Source organism: Prionailurus bengalensis, chromosome B1 (genome assembly GCF_016509475.1).
Source record: "Prionailurus bengalensis isolate Pbe53 chromosome B1, Fcat_Pben_1.1_paternal_pri, whole genome shotgun sequence".
NCBI lineage: Eukaryota > Metazoa > Chordata > Mammalia > Carnivora > Felidae > Prionailurus > Prionailurus bengalensis.
The window spans coordinates 87,153,838-87,173,059 of NC_057344.1; the positions used below are offsets into that span (position 1 = coordinate 87,153,838).

Genomic DNA, 19,222 nt, shown 5'->3' on the forward strand with positions numbered 1-19,222 from the left:
AAGTGGAATAATCTAAGCCCGACATCAGTGGGGTGGAGAAACTTTCTATCTCCAATCAGGAGAAATGCAAAGCCACATTTTAAAGAACATGCATGGAAGGAGCACTGAAGAATTGGAAACAATGATGTTATTTACCATTGTTATCTGCCTGGGACTTTCCAGTTTACTTCCAATTGGCAGTTGGAGAGAGACGTTTCTTCTCATGGTAGCTGAAAACTGGAATGATTTCACCCAGCAGGTGAGATCTGTTCCTAACTATAGGAATTAGGCTTTGTCCTTGCATGCTCCTTATATGACATGTTAATGTCATAGACATTCAGTAGTATAATTAATTCCTTACAAATATCCAGTGGACAACGGTTCCCTATTTTTGGAAATAGAAGATTAAAAATACTGCCCTAGAAAGGGTGCTAGGTTTGTAGTATTCTGTTGTTTTGTGTGTGTGTGTGTGTGTGTTAAAGTTTTGAATTCTTTAGTTCAAAAGAATGCCGAGTCGCCATGTTTTAGAACTCAGGAATTCATAAAACTTCATCAGAGTTCAGAAGATCTCTTTGACTAACCCTATTTGCTATCCAGTCTCCCCCTACATTTCAAAGTAAAAATCTATGAAGGAGTCACCAGAGTTGCTTTTTCAGACAGGAAAGGAAAAATCCCACTCCCACCTCCGCACCCCCAGTAAATAAAAAGGCATTAATAGCTTTAAAAAAGAAAGAGATCATTAAATTCTTAGGTTCTTCAAAGACAAATGAGTGGGGCCTCCTGTGGTCCTCTGACATTTGAGACCTGCTCTAAGGTTATTTCCATGGTTCCCACGTTACTTTCAAGAACAGCTATCACTTGTATTCCTTAGGGTTTTCTTTTCTCTCCTGACTGGTTCTGGAACTGCAAAAAGACTAAGGCTGGAGCCCAGAAATGAACCTGGCGAGTACTGCGCCAGGTCTATCGGAGTGGGGCTGCAGGAGCCCGACAGAGGGCTAGAATTAGTCCCTCCGCGCACCGGGACAGTCATCGCTCTTTGTTAAAGAAACAAATACAAGAAAATGCGGCGGCGGCGAAGCGTGGTGGTGGGGGAATAGATTGTGCCACAACTTTGCGTTTGTAGGCTTAACTGTGCGTAAGAAAGATCATTAGTGAGGCGCTCCAAACGCAGGACAGTCCAGGACACCGTGTCATTGGCTTTTATGCATTTGAAGGCGCGTGAGTGCCCTGCTCAGAGGTTCCCCTTTGTGTGAAAGTGGGGAAACCAGAAGCGTGCAGCTACTGCTGGGTTTTCATTTTCGAATTCGTTAGGCACTGCGACCAAAATACCCCCGCACCAACACACTCCCGCATTCTCGCACCAACAATACTCGGACTTGAGTTACTCAACCGAGCTGACCGAGCGAGGAGCGACAATGGCTTGGTGCGGGCGCCCGCAGCTCGGGGGGCAGCGCCAAGGGGCCGCCCGCCGCGCTCCGCAGCTGCGCGCTGAGCCCCGCCACCCGACCGTCAGCAAACGCGGGCACCAACCGCCGCGCGGCCCGGCCGTTGGGCGGGTGGTAATTTCTGGGAATGGGGCGGGGTCGCGGGTGTACAAGGCCGGGCGCCTGCGAGCGAGGAGGAGGAGCGGGCGGCGCCGAGGGCGCGAGGTTGGAGGGGCGGTGCGCCACAAGCGTCACTGACCGAGGAGGGGCCGGGGCGGGGCTGGCGGCGCGCTCGCGCCCCCACCTTTTACTTAGCCCAGGCTGAGTGGAGAGTGGAAAGGGCTAGGAGTTTCTCCAGCCCCCGGCCCCCGGTAACTGTCAGACTGCCCGAGTGCGAAACAGTCCCTGGAGAAGGGCGGGAGTCCAGAGCTGGGGATGGAGTGACAGCCAGGGCCCGCGGAGGCTTCTGAGAGTGGCGAGGGTGTGTGCGTGCGGTCCCGGCCAGCTGGGAGAAGCGGGCGGGCGCTGCAGGTGCACGCGCGGCCCCGCCACCCCCACGCGCCTGCCCGCGTCTTGGGGCTCCGGCACCAGTCCGGGGTTGGAGAGTGGGATGGGGGAGCCCAGAGCAGGGCGCGGGACAAGTGCCCAGAGTCTTTACCTGAGAAGGCGGGTTTGGTAGAAGTTGGGGGATAAGGGGCGGGCGAGAGTCGAGACAGCCACCGAAGCAGGTTGGCCGGTTAGGGGGCCGGTGGGGCCCTGCCGGGTATAAATAGCCAGCCCTGGTTTGACAGACGCAGCGGTGACTGGCTGTGCTGCCCCCCCCCCCCCCCCCGCTCCCTCGCCGCGTGGGGAGGGGAGGAGCGCTCGGAGCGGGCGGGGTGGGGGAGGCGGACTCGAGTGTCCTGGTGGCGGCGGTAGGAGGCCGAGGGGGAGGAGCTGAAGCGGGGGGTGGAGGGAGGGGGCCGGGAGCGGGGCGAGGGCGGGGGCCACCATTGCTCCCCGCGCCGGGCTCTGTGTCGCCGCCGTCGCCTCGGCGGTTGGGGATCCGTGGGGCGGCGCGGGCGGGGGGCGCTGCGCGGGCCGGCTCGCCGCTGTTTTGTTTCCTCTTCTCCCACTGGAGCGGCTCGGGCTGCCGGGGAGGCCCCGGCTCCCTCGGGACGCCCGGCCAGCGGCGGCGGCGGTGCTAGTCCTCGGCCCTGCCGGGAGGGAAAGCGACGCCGTGGTCTTCCCGGGCGACGCGGAGAGCAGGTAAGAGCGCGGGCAGCCGAGGCTGGTGGGAGGGAGCGCGGAGGGCGCGGCGATAAAGCCTCGCCGTCCCGAGTGCCTCCTCCTCCCTCCGCACCCCCGCCCCGCGCCTGTGTTGTTTGCTCCGGGGTTTGCCGAGGGTTTTCCGGAGGCTGTGGCGGTGACAACGGCTAGGAACTGGGGAAGGGGGCTCAGTGCCCCCAGGCAACGGTCGGGAAGCGGGACTTGGAGAAAGGGGAAGGCGCGCTGCGCGCCTGCCCGCGAGGAGCACAGGGCGCGGGGCAGGGCTGAGGGAAGAGGTTACGGACCCCGGCGGAGGGGGGGGGGGGATGGGCCGAGCGCAGCTGGTCTCGCTGTGTTTACATCTCCGCGCGAGTCACCTCTGCCGAGAAGCGGACTGAACTGACCCGCCTTATCCCGCGGGGAGGCCAGGGCGGGGGTCCGGCTCCGGAGGAAGCGCGTCCTGGGAGGGTCGGGTAGGGCGGGAGGCTGCGGCCGGCGCCGGGGCAGGGCAGCGAGATCGGGGCGGGTCCTGGAAGGCTCGGGCCGCTCGGGGTGGCGTGGAGGGCTGGAAACCAGTTTCCTTCCCCGTCCGGCCTTATCGCCGCCTCTTACCTTTCCTTCTCTCCGCGGCTAGCTTGCCTGGCAGGTTGTACTCGGTTCTTCTTTTATTCTCACTTTCCACTCCGGCCCCCTGCTGCCACTTCCCCCAATTCCCCTGGGGGTAGGGAGGTTTGGCTGTGATAGGAATCTGTTTTTTAAACCAAACAAAAACGGGCTCGGTAACACGCGCGTCCAATGACCGCCTTCTGGATCCTCTGTTGGGGAAGCTGTCCCCTTGGGACCGTGCTACTGGATGTTTGGGGGCGCGGGAAAGGAACGGTTAGGGCTCTGCTAGGGTTGGTGCTGACTGACTGAGCAGCTTTGAGAGCAGGGTAGCCGAGGCGCCCCCCCCCCCCCCCGACCTCCGACCCCCGACCCCGCTCCATTGGGCATTTTTATTCCACGTCGATAAAGGACAGAGAAAATATTCCATAAGGCCAAGAGTAATCCCGATTGCAGTTTCTTATGTGCCAGCATCCTGGGCTCTCTTTCTAGGAGCTAGATTAGCTGCAGAACAGCCTTTAAGTTCTTAGTACTTGTTTAAATGAGTGGTGGGGGGGGGGGGGCTCTTCATTCTAAAACTAAAATGTTCTAAAACTGAACATTTTACTTTAGCTGTGTGGCTTTAATTTTAATCCAGTGATGATAAAACAGTAATCTTGTCTTTGGTAATCAGATTTGCTTTTCTTTTTACCTATGAGTCAATATGGAGAGGCAAATTATGCACTTTCTATAGTGGCAGAATCACAGAAGAATGTACAGTTTACCAACGTAGAATTGGATATTTTCGTATCAGAGTTTCTTCCTCTCTTTAAAAGGTAGAATGATTTTATATAAGCCTGGAAATTATTGAATTTCATTTAAGGAATTAAGGAATGATTAAACTTTACATATATATGTGTATACATACACATATATATGTAGGGCAATCCAGTTTATGCAGGACGTTCATATGACTGTCAATGAACTATCTCCTAGGAAACACATGAAGTAGAAAATTGAAGTATCTTGGGCATTTGAAATCTGAATATTTAATGTCAAATTTATTTTTTAAGGTTAGTGACTTAACTAATTACTTTGATTAATCATTGCTTCTCATTTCAGATGTATACTCATTTACAAAATAATCAGTATGATTGGAAGGTATTTGTAACTTTGAGATTTTTTTGTCCTAAATAAATAGGTTGGTAACTTTGGCTGTGGTAGTCCTACCAGTGTTGATGGCTTTACCTACTCATAGATTGTACACCAAGTGGTTTTTTTTTTTGTAGCAGTTTTATTGAGATATAATTCATATACCATTCAGTTCACCAATTTAAAGTGTACAGTAATTTTGAATATATTCACAGAGTTGTGCAACCATCACCATAATCAGTTTTGGAACATTTTCATTATGGGAAAAGGAGCTCTGTACGGTTTAGTGGTTACTCCTCCCCCCCCCCCCCCCCCCCCCCCCCCCCCCCCCCCCCCCCCCCCCCCCCCCCAAGATTCCCAGCTCTAGGCAACCACTCATCTGTCTCTATAGATTTGCTTATTCTGGGCATTTTATATAAATGGAGTCATACAATATGTGATTTTTCATGACTGGTTTCTTTCACTTAGCATAAAGTTTTCAAAGTTCACATGTTGTAGCATGTGTCATTATTTTTATTGCTGAGTAATAGTCTATTATATGGATGTACCACATTATTAATCTATTAGTTGGACATTTGAGTTTCCACTTTTTAGCTATTATAAACAATGCCACTGTGAACGTTTTTGTATTAGTTTTTGTGTGGTTGTGTTTTCATTTCTCTTAGGTATGTACACAGCATAGAAAATTAATATGTACAAGTCTGTTGCATTTCCATACACTAATAATGAACTATCAGAAAGAGAGATTAAGAAAACAATCCCATTCACAATTGCATCAAATAGATTAAGATACTGGGGTGCCTGGTTGGCTCAGTCAGTTGAGCGACTTTGAGTCAGGTCATGATCTTGTGGTTTGTGAATTCCAGCCCTGTGTCAGGCTCTGTGCTGACTGTGGAGCCTGGAGCCTGCTTCAGATTCTGTGTCTCCCTCTCTCTTTGCCCCTCCCCCATGCATGCACGCTCTCTTTGTCTCTCTCCCTCTCTCTCAAAAATAAACATTAAAAAAAAATTTTTTTAAAAAGAATAAAATACCAAGGAGTAAATTTAACCAAGGAGTTAAAAGACATTACTCTGAAAACCGTAAAACATTGATGAAAGAAATTAAAGATAATACAAACAAATGGAAAGATAAACCATACTCATGGATTACAAGAATTAATATTGTTAAAATGTCCAAATTATCCAAAGCAATCTACAGATTCAGTGTAATCTCTATCAAAATTCCAATGGCATTTTTTTGCAGAAGTAGAACAGATAATCCCAAAATTTGTATAGAACCACAAAAGACCCCATATAGCCCAAGCAGTCTTGTGAAAGAAGAACAAACCTAAAGATTTGTTCCCTGATTTCAAACTATACTACAAAGCTATAGTAGTCAAAATGGTATGGTACTTGCACAAAAACAGACATCTAGATCAACAGAACAGAGTAGAGTCCAGAAACAAACCCATGCTTATAAAGTTAATTAATCTTCAGCAGGGGAGGCCAGAAGCTACCACAGGGAAAAGACAGTCTCTTCAGTACATGGTGCTGGGAAAACGACAACTACATGGCAAAAGAATGAAACTGGACCACCTTATTATTTTATTGCTTATTTAATTTTAAATTTTTTGGGGCGCCTGGGTGGCGCAGTCGGTTAAGCGTCCGACTTCAGCCAGGTCACGATCTCGCGGTCCGGGAGTTCGAGCCCCGCGTCAGGCTCTGGGCTGATGGCTCAGAGCCTGGAGCCTGTTTCCGATTCTGTGTCTCCCCCTCTCTCTGCCCCTCCCCCGTTCATGCTCTGTCTCTCTCTGTCCCAAAAATAAATAAATTTTGAAGAAAAAAAAAAAATTAAAAATTTTTAAATGTTTTATTTTTGAGAGAGGGAGACAGAGACAGTGTGAGCAGGAAAGGGGCAGAGAGAGAGGGAAACACAGAATCCGAAGCAGGCTCCAGGCTCTGAGCTGTCAGCACAGAGCCTGACAGGGGGCCTGAACTCACAAACTGTGAGATCATGACCTGAGCTGCAGTTGGATGCTTAACCGACTGAGGCACCCAGGTGCTCTATTTTTTATTTTTTAAGTAAGTTCTACATCCAGTGTGAAGCCTGAACTCATTACCCTGAGATCAAGAGCTGAATGCTCCACAGATTGAGCCATCCAGGTGCCCCTGGACCACTTTCTTATATAGGAAGATAAACTCAAAGTGGATTAAAGACTTAAATGTGAAACCAAAAACCATAAAAATCCTGGAAGCAAACATAAACAGGAAGCTTTTGGACATGTGCCTGAGCAGTATTTTTTTGCATCTATCTCCTCAGGTAAGGGCAGCAAAAGAAAAGTAAGTAGGACTACATCAGACTGAAAAGCTGATGAAGGGGCACCTGGGTGGCTCAGTCGGTTGAGCGTCTGACTTCAGCTCAGGTCACGATCTCACGGCTGACAGGTTTGAGCCCCACGTCGGGCTCTGTGCTGACAACTCAGAGCCCGGAGCCTGCTTTGGATTCTGTGTTTCCCTCTCTCTCTGCCCCTCCCTCGTTCATGCTCTGTCTCAAAAATAAATAAACATTAAAAAACATTTTTTTAAATAAAAAAAAAGCTGATGAAACTATTAGTGAAGGAGACCATCAACAGAATGAAAAGGCAACCTCATAAATGGGAGATGATACTTGTAAATGATGTAACTGATAAGGGGTCAGTATTCCAAAATATAGAAAGAACTTACAACTCAATATATTAAAAAGTCCAATTAAAAAATGGGCAGAGGACCCAAGTAGACATTTCTCCAAAAAGACATACAGGTGGCAAACAGACACACGAAAAGGTGCTCAACATCCCTAATCATCAAGGAAATGCAGGTCAAAACAACAATGAGATATCACTTCACACATGTTAGAATGGCTACTATCAAAAAGACAAGAAATAACAAGGGTTGGCAAGGATGTGGAGGAAAGAGAGCTCTTGTGTAGTGTTCATGGGAATGCAAAATGGTGTAGCTACTATGGAAAACACTATGGAGTTTCTGCAAAATAAAAGTAGGACTATCGTACAGTCCGGCAAATCCACTTCTGGTTATTTGAAGAAAATGAAAATACTAATTTTAAAAGATATACGCACCCTGTGTTCATAGCAGCATTACTTAGTATGGGCAAGATATGGAAACAACCTGAGTGTCCATCGATACATGAATGGATAAAGATGTGGTATATAGACAGTGGAATATTACTTAACCATAAAAAAGAGTGAAATCTTGCCATTTGCAACAACGTGAATGGATCTAGGAGGTATTATACTATGTGAAATAAGTCAGAGGCAAATACTGTATGATATTATATCAAATGAACAACAAAACAAATGAACAACAAAACAGAAACAGGCCCATAGATACACAGAACAATTTGGTGGTTGCCAGAGGGGAGGGGGGACAAGGGGATGGAAAAAATAGGGGAAGGAGTTAAAAGGTACCAACTTCCAGTTGTAAAATAAATTAAGACATAAATATTCAATGTAGAGCACAAGAAATATAATTAATCTGTAACAACCTTGTATGGTGGTGATAGATGGTAGCTAGATTTATTGTGATGATTGCTCTGTAATCTATATAAATGTTAAATTTCTATGTCATACACTTGAAACTAATATGTCAACTACACTTCAATTTAAAAAATTAGTATCTTGAGTTATTTAATGCCCAAAATGAATCCATTTTGAGTGCACAATTCAGTTAATTTTATTTTTATTTTTATTTGTTTTTCCCAAACTACAATGATATACTACCTTACACCTGTCAGAATGGCTAAAATTAACAACACAGGAAACAACAGATGTTGGTGAGGATGCAGAGAAGGAGGAACCCTCTTTTGCTGTTGGTGGGAATGCAAACTGGTACAGCCACTCTGGAAAACTTTTTGAGGTTCCTCAAAAAGTTAAAAATAGAACTACCCTACTACCCAGCAATTGCACTAGTAGGTATTTACCCAAAGGATACAAAAATACTGATTCGAAGGGGTACATGTACCCCAATGTTTATAGCAGCAGTATCAACAATAGCCACATTATGGAAAGAGGCCAAATGTCCATCGACTGATGAATAGATAAGGAATATGTGGTATAGGGGTGCCTGGGTGGCTCAGTCAGTTAGACGCCCGACTCTTGATTTCAGCTCAAGTTTTCATCTCACGGTTCTTGAGATTGAGCCCTGTATCAGGCTGACAGCACGGACCTGCTTTGTATTCTCTGTCTTCCTCTCTCTTTGCCCTTCCGTCTCTTGTGTGTGCGCGTGTGCGCTTTCTCAAAATAAATAAACATTAAAAAAAGAAAATGCAGTGTATAAATATATATACACAATGCAATATTATTCAGCCATAAAAACAATTCAGTTATTTTTAGTAAACATATAGAATTGTTATACTGTCATTATAAGCCAGTTTTCTTTTCTTTTCTTTCTTTCTTTCTTTCTTTCTTTCTTTCTTTCTTTCTTTCTTTCTTTCTTTCTTTCTTTCTTTCTTTCTTTCTTTCTTTCTTCTTACAAACTTTAATTCAGCAAAGAAAGGTCTGTAAGAGAGGACTGGGGAGATGACACTCCCCTGGGACTCCCCAGAATCAGGGGAGGGAGCCTGGTGGCCCAGCCAGCCAGGGGGAGGGCCCAGGGTCTTCTCAGGCCACCAGGTCCTGCTTGGTGATCAGGGACAGAGCTTTATATGCGTGAAGTTGCTGGACTCAGCACTGGGCCAATGGGAGGCCAGGGAGGCCAGCTCCAGGTGGTCTATCCTAGGGATGGAGAAGTGGAGCTCATCTTCAACATGGTGGGAGACAGCAATGGCAGGGACTGAGTGGGATGCACAGTATCTGACTCCAACAGACTGACAGCAGGACTGGTTTAAGCTTACAAGCCAGTTTCAGAACATTTTTGTCCCCTCCCCAAAATTACTTCTAGTCTGTTTGCATTTACCCTCAATCCCCCACCCCCATCCCAGGCAACCACTGACTTGTGTTTTGTCTCTATAGATTTGCCTTTTCTGGGTAGTTCATAGGAATGGAATCACACAAGAAACATCAGGCTTCTTTCACTTAGCATAATGTTTTTTGGCGTTTATCAATATTGTAGCATGTACCAGTATTTTGTTCCTTTTTATTGCTGAATAGTATTCTACTGTATGGATATACCACATCTTGTTTATTATTGACCAGTTGGTAGGCATTTGGATGGTTTCCAGTTTTGACTGTTGCAAATAATGCAGCTTGAACATTTGAATACAAGTCTTTATGTGAATATATGCTTTCATTCTCTTGGGTAGATACTAGGAATAGAATTGCTGGCTTATCTATTTAACTGTTTAAGAACCTGCCAAACTGTTTTCTAAAGTGGCCATATGTTTATGTTTCTAACAGCAGCGTAAGAGTTCCAGTTTCTTCACATCCTTGTCAACACTAGTTATTGTCTGTCTTTTTTGTTATAGCTATTCTAGTAGGTATGAAGTGGTTAACTTATTGTGGTTTAAATTCACATTTTCTTAAAGACTCAAGGCATTGAGCATTTCATGTAATTATTCATTCATATATCCCTTTTGTTGAAATAACCATTCAAATCTTTTGCCTGTTTTTAAAAAATTTTATTATAGAGTTGTAAAAGTTATATATTCTGGATGCAAGTCCTTTATTAGATACATGATTTGCACATATTTTCTCCTCGTCTGTGGCTTGTCTTTTCATTTTTTTATTGGAGGCCTTTGAAGTGTAATAATTAAACTTTTTTTTTAGAGTTTTAATTTTTTAATTTTTTCAGATTTTTAATGTTCATTTTTGAGAGAGAGAGAGAGAGCAGGAGAGGGGCAGAAAGAGATGGAGACAGAGAATCTGAAGCAGGCTCCATGCTGTCAGCACAAAGCCTGACATGGGGCCCGAACCCACAAACCGCGAGATGATAAACTGAGCTGAAGTCAGACACTCAACTGACTGAGCCACCCAGGTACCCCTAGAGTTTTTATTCTTTAAGTAAGCTCTAGGCCCATTGTGGGGCTTGAACTCATGACCTCACAGTCAAGAGTCATATGCTCTACTGACTGAGCCAGCCAGGAGCCCCCTTCCCCCAAATTTTAATTTTGATGGAGTTTAATTTCCCACGTTTTTTCTTTTATAGATCATTAAAAAAAATTTTTTTTAATGTTTATTAGTTTTTTGAGAGAGAGAGAGAGAGGGAGAGGTAGGGGCAGAGAGAGAGGGAGACACAGAGTCCGAAGCAGGCTCCATCCAGGCTCTGAGCTGTCAGCACAGAGTGCGACATGGGGCTCAAACCCACAAGCTGTGAGATCATGACCTTAGCTGAAGTCAGACGCTTAACTGACTGAGCCACCCACGTGCCCCTATAGATCATTCTTTTGTTGTAAGAACTCTTTGCCTAATCCAAGATACTGAGGATTTTCTCTTTTGTTTTCTTCTAGATCTTTTATAATTTTTGCTCTTAGATTTTGGATCTGTTTTCAGTTAATTTTTATGTATGGCATGAAGGGTCTAAATTCATCTGTTGTATTTGGATTCTCTTAGCACAGTTTGTTGAAAAGACAACATATCGGGGCGCCTGGGTGGCGCAGTCGGTTAAGCGTCCGACTTCAGCCAGGTCACGATCTCGCGGTCCGGGAGTTCGAGCCCCGCGTCAGGCTCTGGGCTGATGGCTCAGAGCCTGGAGCCTGTTTCCGATTCTGTGTCTCCCTCTCTCTCTGCCCCTCCCCCGTTCATGCTCTGTCTCTCTCTGTCCCAAAAATAAATAAAAAACGTTGAAAAAAAAAAATTAAAAAAAAAAAAAAAAAAAAAGAAAAGACAACATATCTATGTTGAAAAAATATCATTTCTCCACTGATTATAAATGTGGCACTCAATTCTGTTCCATTATCTATGTCTGTCTTTTTTTAAAATTTATTTTTAAATTTTTACAGCTTTTTAAGTTTATTTATTTTTGAGAGAGAGAGAGAGAGAGCATGAGTTGGGGAGGAACAGAGAGAAAGGGAGAAAGAGAGAATCCCAAACAGGCTCCACACTGTCAGCACAGAGCCGGATGCGGGGCTCAAACCCACACACCATGAGACCATGACCTGAGCCAAAACCAAGAGTAGGATGCTCAACCAACTGAGCCACCCACGCGCCCCTCTATATGTCTATCTTTATGTTTTTACTACTGTGATTTGATTTTTGTGCTCTATGGTAACTTATGAAACCAGGTAGTATAAGCCCTCCAATTTTGTTCTTCTTTTCTTCTTTTTATTTTTATTTTTTTAAAATTTTTGTTTTTAACGTTTATTTATTTTTGAGACAGAGAGAGACAGAGCATGAACGGGGCGGGGGGGGGGGGGGGAGGCGGTCAGAGAGAGGGAGACACAGAATCCGAAACAGGCTCCAGGCTCTGAGCTGTCAGCACAGAACCTGACGCGGGGCTTGAACTCACTGTGAGATCATGACCTGAGCCAAAGTCGGCTGCTTAACCGACTGAGCCACCCAGACGCCCCCTTTTCTTCTTTTTAAAAGTTATGGCTCTTCTAGGCCCTCTATACAAATTTTAGGATCATATTGTGGAAAGAGCCCAAATGTCCATATAACTGATGAATGGATAAAGAAGATGTGGTACACACACACACACACACACACACACACACACACACACACACACACTGGAATATTACTCAGCAATTAAAAAGAATGAAATCTTGCCATTTTCAACAACACTGATGGAACTGGAGGGTATTATGCTAAGTGAAATAAGTCAGTCAGAGAAAGACAGATATCATATGATTTAATTTGTATGTGGAATTTAAGAAATAAAAGAACATAAGGGGAAGGGAAGGAACAATAAGATAAAACAGAGGGAGGCAAACTCTAAGAGAACTCTTACATACAGAGAACAAATTAAGCATTGCTGGAGAGGAGGTGGTTGGGGGGATGGGCTAAATGGGGATGGGTACTAAAGAAGGCACTTGGGATGAGCACTGCATGTTAATATGTAAGTGATGAATCACTAAATTCTGATCCTAAAATTATTATTACACTATATGGTAACTAACTTTGACTTAAATAAAATTTAAAAAAATTTTAGAATCAGCTTGTTAATGTCTGCAAAACAGGCTTGGAATTTTGATGAGAATGCACTGGATCTGTGGATCAGTTGGAGGAGAGTTGCAAATCTTGTAATATTGAGTTTTCTAGTATATGAACTTGAAAATTTCTCTTGATTTAACGATCTTTAATTTTTCTCAGTGATATTTTATAGTATCAGTGCATAAATCTTATACTTAAATTTTTATTTCCTTTTGGTAAGAACACTTAACATGAGATCTATTTTCTAAACTTTTTAAGCATACAGTACAGTATTGTTTACTGTAGGCACAATGTTGTATAGCAGATCTCTACATTTGGTAAGGGATTCCTTTTAATCCCAGTTTGTTCCTGATTTTTATCATGAATGGTTATGGGATTTTGTCAAATGCTTTTTCTTCATCTGTTAGCATGACCAACTGTCACCTTTTGCCTAAGACCGTTCTGGTTTTAGCACTGAAATTCCTTCATCTTGGGAAACCCCTCCGTTCTGGACAAACTAGTATGGTTGGTCACCTTAGTGTCTGAGATGATCGTGTGGTTTCTGTCTTTTATTCCATTAATATGGTGTATTATATTAATTGATTCTCAGATACTAAAGCAACCTTAGTCCTAGGATAAATCTCACTTTGTCATGGTATATAATTCTTACTATATGTTGCTGGCTTTGGTTTGCTAATGTTTAGTTGAACATTTTTGTGTCGATATTTGTGGAAGATACTGGTCTATAGTTTTTTTTCCTTGGGATGTCTTTGGATTTTGTGACATAGTAGTACTAGCCTCAGAATGAATTGAGAGGTGTTTCTTCTTTGATTTTCTGTAAGAGTGTGTGCATGATTGGTTATTATTACCCCCTTGAATACATTTGATAGAATTGACCAGTGAAAGCATCTGGGCCTGGATTTTTTTCTGGAAAAATTTTAAACTGTTAATTCAATTTATTTACTTGTTATATGTCTCTTCAGATTTTTTGCTTATTCTTGAGTTAGTTTCAGTAATTGTATTCCTTATGATTTGTCCATTTCATCTAAGCTATTTAACATTTTTGGCATATAGTTCATAGTATTCCTATATGTGCTTTTAATTTTACTAGTGTAGTTTGTGGTGTTCCTCTTTCATTATTAATTTTAGTAGCATGTGTATTCTCTCTTTTTTACTTGGTCATTCTAGCTAAATGTTTGTCAATTTTGTTGCTACTTTCAAAAAAAGTTTTGGTTTAATTGATTTTTTTCCATTTTCTGCTTTCTATTTCACTGCTTTCTATTTAATTTTTATAATTTTCATCATTCTGCTTATTTTGGGCTTAGTGTGCCTTTTTCTAGCTTCTTAAGGTAGAAGTGTATGTTACTGATTTGAGGTCTAATTTACTGAGCAGGCATTTAAAGCTGTAAATTTCCTTTCAAACACTGGGGTAGCTGCATCCTGTACATTTTTAAATTTCTGCGTTTTAAAATTTGTATTCACTTCTAAATATTTTTAAATTTCTTGTGATGTCTTGACTTCTGGGTTATTTAGAAATGTATTATTTGATTTCCAATTATTTGGGGATTCCCCAAATTACATTGTTCTTGATTTTTTATTTAATTCCCCTGTAGTAGTAGAACATACTTTGTATGATTTTCTCATTTTAAATTTTTTGAGACATTTTTATGGCCTAGTATGTAATCCTTTCTGAAAAATGTTCCCTGTGTGCTAGAAAAGAATATGTGTTCTGCTGTTGTTGGGCGGAATGTTTTGTAGGTGACAGGTCAAGTTGGGTGATAGTTTTCAAGCCTTCAATGTCTGTGCTGATTTTCTGTCTAGCCATACTATCAATTATTGAGAGAGAGATTAAAAGCCCTATTATTACTGGAGTGTCTATTTTTCCTTTCAGTTCTGTCAATTTTTGCTTCATGTTTTGGGGGCACTGCTGTTAAGAAGACCTTTTATCATTATGAAAGATTCCTCTTTGTCTAGTTGTATTTCATCTGGTATTGGTGGAGCCACTCCAGCTCTCTTATACTTACTGTTTGTGTTGCAGATTTTTTTCTATACTTCGGTTTTCAACCCATTTGTGTTTTGAGTCTAAAGTGTATCTTACAGACAGCATGTAGTTAAAATGCTTTGTTTTTTTAAGTAGTGTGATCATTTCTGCTTTTGTTTTTTTCATTTCTGCCTTTTGATTGGAGGGTTTACTCTGTTCACATTTTATATAATCATTGATAGTCGGATTTATATCTGCAATCATATGTCTCATTTCTTTTTTATTTCTTTGTTCATCTTTTTCTTCTGGAGTTAGTGGATATTTTCCAGAGTATCATTTGAATTCCTTTGTTAGTGTTTTAACTAGATTTTTGGGATTATTTTCTTTGCTCTAGGGAATACAGTATGTATCTTTGTCACACTGTACTTCAGATTAACCAATTTAATTATGGTAAAATATAGAAACTTTGCTCCATTTCCTCCCCTAGCCTATCTGGTGGTATTATCATACATATTAAGTTTTTATATGTTAGAAGCCCAACTGGACCACTTTATATTCTTTATGCAATTGTATGTGTTTTACAACAAGTAAAAGAGGAAAAAAATGCTTACGTAGTCTTTTATACTTAACACATATGTTGACTTTTATGGTGCTCCTTATTTCTTTTTGTGTAGTTGGGTTATGGGCTGGTTATTTTCTTTCAGTCGGATGGACTTTTAAGATTTCTCATAAGCAGGTTTGTCATAAATGAATTATTTTAATCTTTGTTTTTTGGGATTGTTTTTATTTTGCCTTTATTTTATTATTATTAGTTTAATGTTTATTTTTGAGAGAGAGAGAGAGAACGAGCAGGGGAGGAGGGGTAGGGAGAGAGAAGGCGACACAGAATCTGAAGTTGGCTACAGGCTCTGAGTTGTCAGCACAGAGCCTGATGCAGGGCTCGAACCCACAGACTGTGAGATCATGACCTGAGCTGAAGTCGACCACTTAACCAACTGAGCCTCCCAGATGCCCCTGTTTTTGCCCTTATTTTTGAGGAATAGTTTTGCTGGACATAGAATTCTTTGTTACAGAAATTTTTTCATTCAGCACCTTGAATATGTTGTCTCTTGCTTTCTGACCTCAATTGTTTACAATGAGTTATTCTTTCTGTGCTGTCAAGACTTTCTCTGTCGTTGGCTTTCAATAATGGTATGTCTAGGTGTGGATCTCTTTGTGTTTATTCTGCTTTGGATTCATTAAGCTTGAATCTATGGATGAATATTTTTTCAAAAGTTTAGTAAGTTTTGACCATAATTTCTTCAAATATTTTTTCTGTTCTCCTTCTCTGTTCCTTTTTGGACCTCGCATTACACGTAGGTTGGTGCTTGATGGTGTCCCATAAATCTCAGAGGCTCTGTTCATTTTTTTTTTTATTCTTTTTTTCTGTTCTTCAGAATTGGTAATTTCTATTAATATATCTCCAAGTTCACGGACTCTTCTGTCATCTCAAATCTGCTATTGAGCTCTGTTAGTGAATTTTTAATTTTGGTTGTAGTTTCCAACTCTTGAATTATACTTTTCATCTCCAGAATTTCCATATTTTCCTATTTTTTAAAATAGTGCCTGTATCTTTATTGAGATTGCTCATTTTTTGAGTTACAGTTGTCATCCTCTCCTTTAATTCTTTAAACTTGGTTTCTTTAATTGCAGATAAAATTAAATTTTAGATAGAAGATGATATCTAAACTGTGTGTTAAATCCTAAAATATTTGTTGTATTTCTAAATTATGTTCAATAATTCTCATCTATATTTCATGATGTGCGTGAATGTAATTGCTCATAAATGCTAAATTTCATCTGATAGTTTTTATTTAAACATAACTAACAATTTACTTAAAATTACTAATGTTTATTGATATGTAGGATCAGTGTACAATTGGAAAGATATGCCGTTATCTGAAACCTTGGCTCAGTTTCTGAACGATTATACAGTATAACATATATTTGCTTGTCCATATTTTTTATAGTTAACCAGTTCTCTCATGGTTAAGTACTAATGGGTAGAAAAAAATGGAAGAAGCCTAAAAGAGTGATATGTGTGAGAATGGTTACAAAACATCAAAATGTTCCTATCAGCCAGCACATTTAATAATAATAATATTAATTCATTTTAGGTCCTTGAAAGATTGCAGTAAACAAGATAAATGCAGTACTTGTTCTTATGGAACTTACATTTTAGTGGAGGAGACAAGCATTAAACATATAAACAACAAAAGGGGGGGGCACCTGGGTGGCTCAGTTGGTTAAGCATCTAACTCTTGATTTGGTCTCAGGTCATGATCTCAGAGTTGTAACATAGAGCCCCATGTTGGGCACCGTGCTGGGCACGGGGCCTGCTTAAGATTCTCTCTCTCCCTCTCACTGTGCTCCTTCCTTGCTCGTGTGCACGCTGTTTCTCTCAAAAACAAACAAAAAAAAAACACCAAAAAATACAAGAAGCAAAGACATATAAACGAATAGCATAATTTTAGGATAATTTTTATAAATATAATGAAGAAACAAAATAGGGTAATGTGATATCAAATAGAGACTGATAGGGAAGCTACATGGAATTGGAATATAATTGGAAGGGGGGAATCATGATGGAAATGTCTTTGTGAAGGGGTGGGACTTGAGGTGATATCTGCATGATAAGTGAGGAAGATTCTGTCTGTGGATGATCTGAAAGAAGCTGTAATCTGAGAATAGGAGGTGCTTAAGCTTGGTGTGTTACAGGAACAGGGCCACTGTAGTTGGAGCTCAGCAAGCCAGTGAAGAAGAGATGAGAGATGAATGAGGTCAGAGAATTGGGGTGGGCTAGCCCTGGGTTGATCTTTACATAGACCATGTTGAGTTTAGATTTTTTCCTTTTTTTTTTTTTTTTAAGTTTATTTATTTATTTTGAGAGAGAGAGAGCAAGCTGGTTATCGGGGAAGGGTCAGAGAGAGAGAGAAAGAGAGAGAATCCCAAGCACTGGCAGTGCAGAGTCTGACCCAGGGCTCGAACTCATAAACAGTGAAATCATGACCTGAGCCAAAACCCAAAGTCAGACGTTTAACTAACTGAGCCACACAGGTGCCCCTAGGTTTTTTTTTCTACATGTGGTGGGAACCCACTGGAGAAATACTTCAGTGACCTTCATTCTGGACCAAGGAGTTAATTGACAGCCTGGTTGTAACTTTATTCTTTAACAGTTTTTGAGTGTGAGTAAACATATGTAGAATTTTCTCTAAATGATTTTAGCTTCATAAAGAACAGCAGGGAAAATAACTTTCCAGATGTTTCTTAGTTGAAATTTAGCTACCTAAAACTAAAATAAAATACCATATCTATGAAACTTTAAATTTGTAATACAGTTATAGCAATGGCAGGCATTCTTATGATAACAATTTTAATTAATTCTTGTTAGTATTATAAAATTAGACTTTCAACTATTCATAATTATAGGCAAAAAATATACAGATAACATGATGTAGTTAGTTGTTTGATGACTGACTTTCTAAATAATTCGGTATATAACTTTCCCCCCCTACTTCACTAGCAAAAACAGTCAATTATTTTTGTTTGGCTAACTAATATTAACACAAAATAATTATGACCTCAAATTACTTCAGATTAAACAGTGTGGAGTATAGTCCTCCAAAGTTTTATGTGAATGACATTTTTGAAGATAAACTACCTCTTCAAAGTACCACTATTGGTTATTAAAAAAAAAGTGAGCTATAGTTTTTATAAAGTGAATAGTAACTTTCAATATCTCTAATATTTCCCTTTATAATTGTCATGTATTTTTTGATATTTAAAATGCACTTTTCTGTAATATTTAAGATACACATTTTTAGTACAGTAAAACTTTGGATTGTGAGTAACTTGTTCTACGAGTGTTCTGCAAGATGAACAAATGTTTCTGATAAATTTTAACTTGATAAACAAGCGATGTCTTGCAATAGGAGTAGTACGGGACGCCGAACATCACGTGATCACAACTGAGCCAATGTTTCTTCTCTCTCTCTTTCTCTCCCTCTCTCTCTCTGTGTCCCTCCCTTGCTTGCTCTCTCTCTCTCTCTCTCTCTCTCTCTCTCTCTCTCTCTCTCACTGCAGAATTGTGGGTGATTGTCTGCCGTGTTCAGATGCTTCAGTCTCAGGCCATGGTGTTTGGTAGAAATCAGTGATTTTTCAGAATGTTGGAAGGTGCCCACAATTGGCACTCGTGTATTTTTTTGTCATTTCAAAGCACCTATGGACAGTCCTTTGCTTTCCCATACAAGAGTAAGCTTGGGAATACTTTGCTTCATTCTAGGTCAGGCTGCCTGCAGATATAGAACCTGTCCTCTGCTGCCTTATTGCCAGTTACATTAAATACAGTGTATGACCAGGGTTTATTAATACTGCACCGTAGTCAACATCCATGTGAGTGTATACAATGGCCCCCATGCAGAAAAAGATTCCACTGAGCCAATAGATAGCAGTGATTCCATTAGTGATAGCAGTGAAAGTTGTCCTACACAGTAGCCCTCCTCTCTTGTCTCCCTTGCACCAGCCACAAAGATTTTCAAGGGTAAGTGCAGGTTAATCTGTTTATTATTTTTTTTTATGTTTTGTGTTTTCTTTATTGTTTTATATTACAGTATCATCATTTTTATATGAATAGTTCTGGGTTATGGAACGAATCATCTGAATTTCCATTATTTCTTATGGGAAATTTGCTTTGGTATACAAGTGCTTTGGATTACAAGCATGTTTCCGGAATGAATTATGCTCCAAAACAAGGTTTTACTGTATTGAAAATGTATT

At 41.5% G+C, this 19,222-nt stretch overlaps 1 protein-coding gene across 8 annotated transcripts in view; it reads left to right on the forward strand.

Annotated features, from left to right (window-relative positions):
• The first annotated feature begins 2,352 nt into the window (after window positions 1-2,352).
• The window catches only part of ELF2 (E74 like ETS transcription factor 2), a 94,045-nt gene continuing 77,175 nt past the window's right edge, over window positions 2,353-19,222 (forward strand). For 3 of the 8 annotated variants that reach the window (XM_043604032.1, XM_043604049.1, XM_043604064.1), the window contains exon 1: window positions 2,353-2,651. The gene's annotated coding sequence lies outside the window, so the exon portion shown is untranslated. The remainder of the gene's footprint in view (window positions 2,652-19,222) is intronic. The other 5 variants (XM_043604040.1, XM_043604023.1, XM_043604083.1 and 2 more) reach the window with 5 other exon arrangements.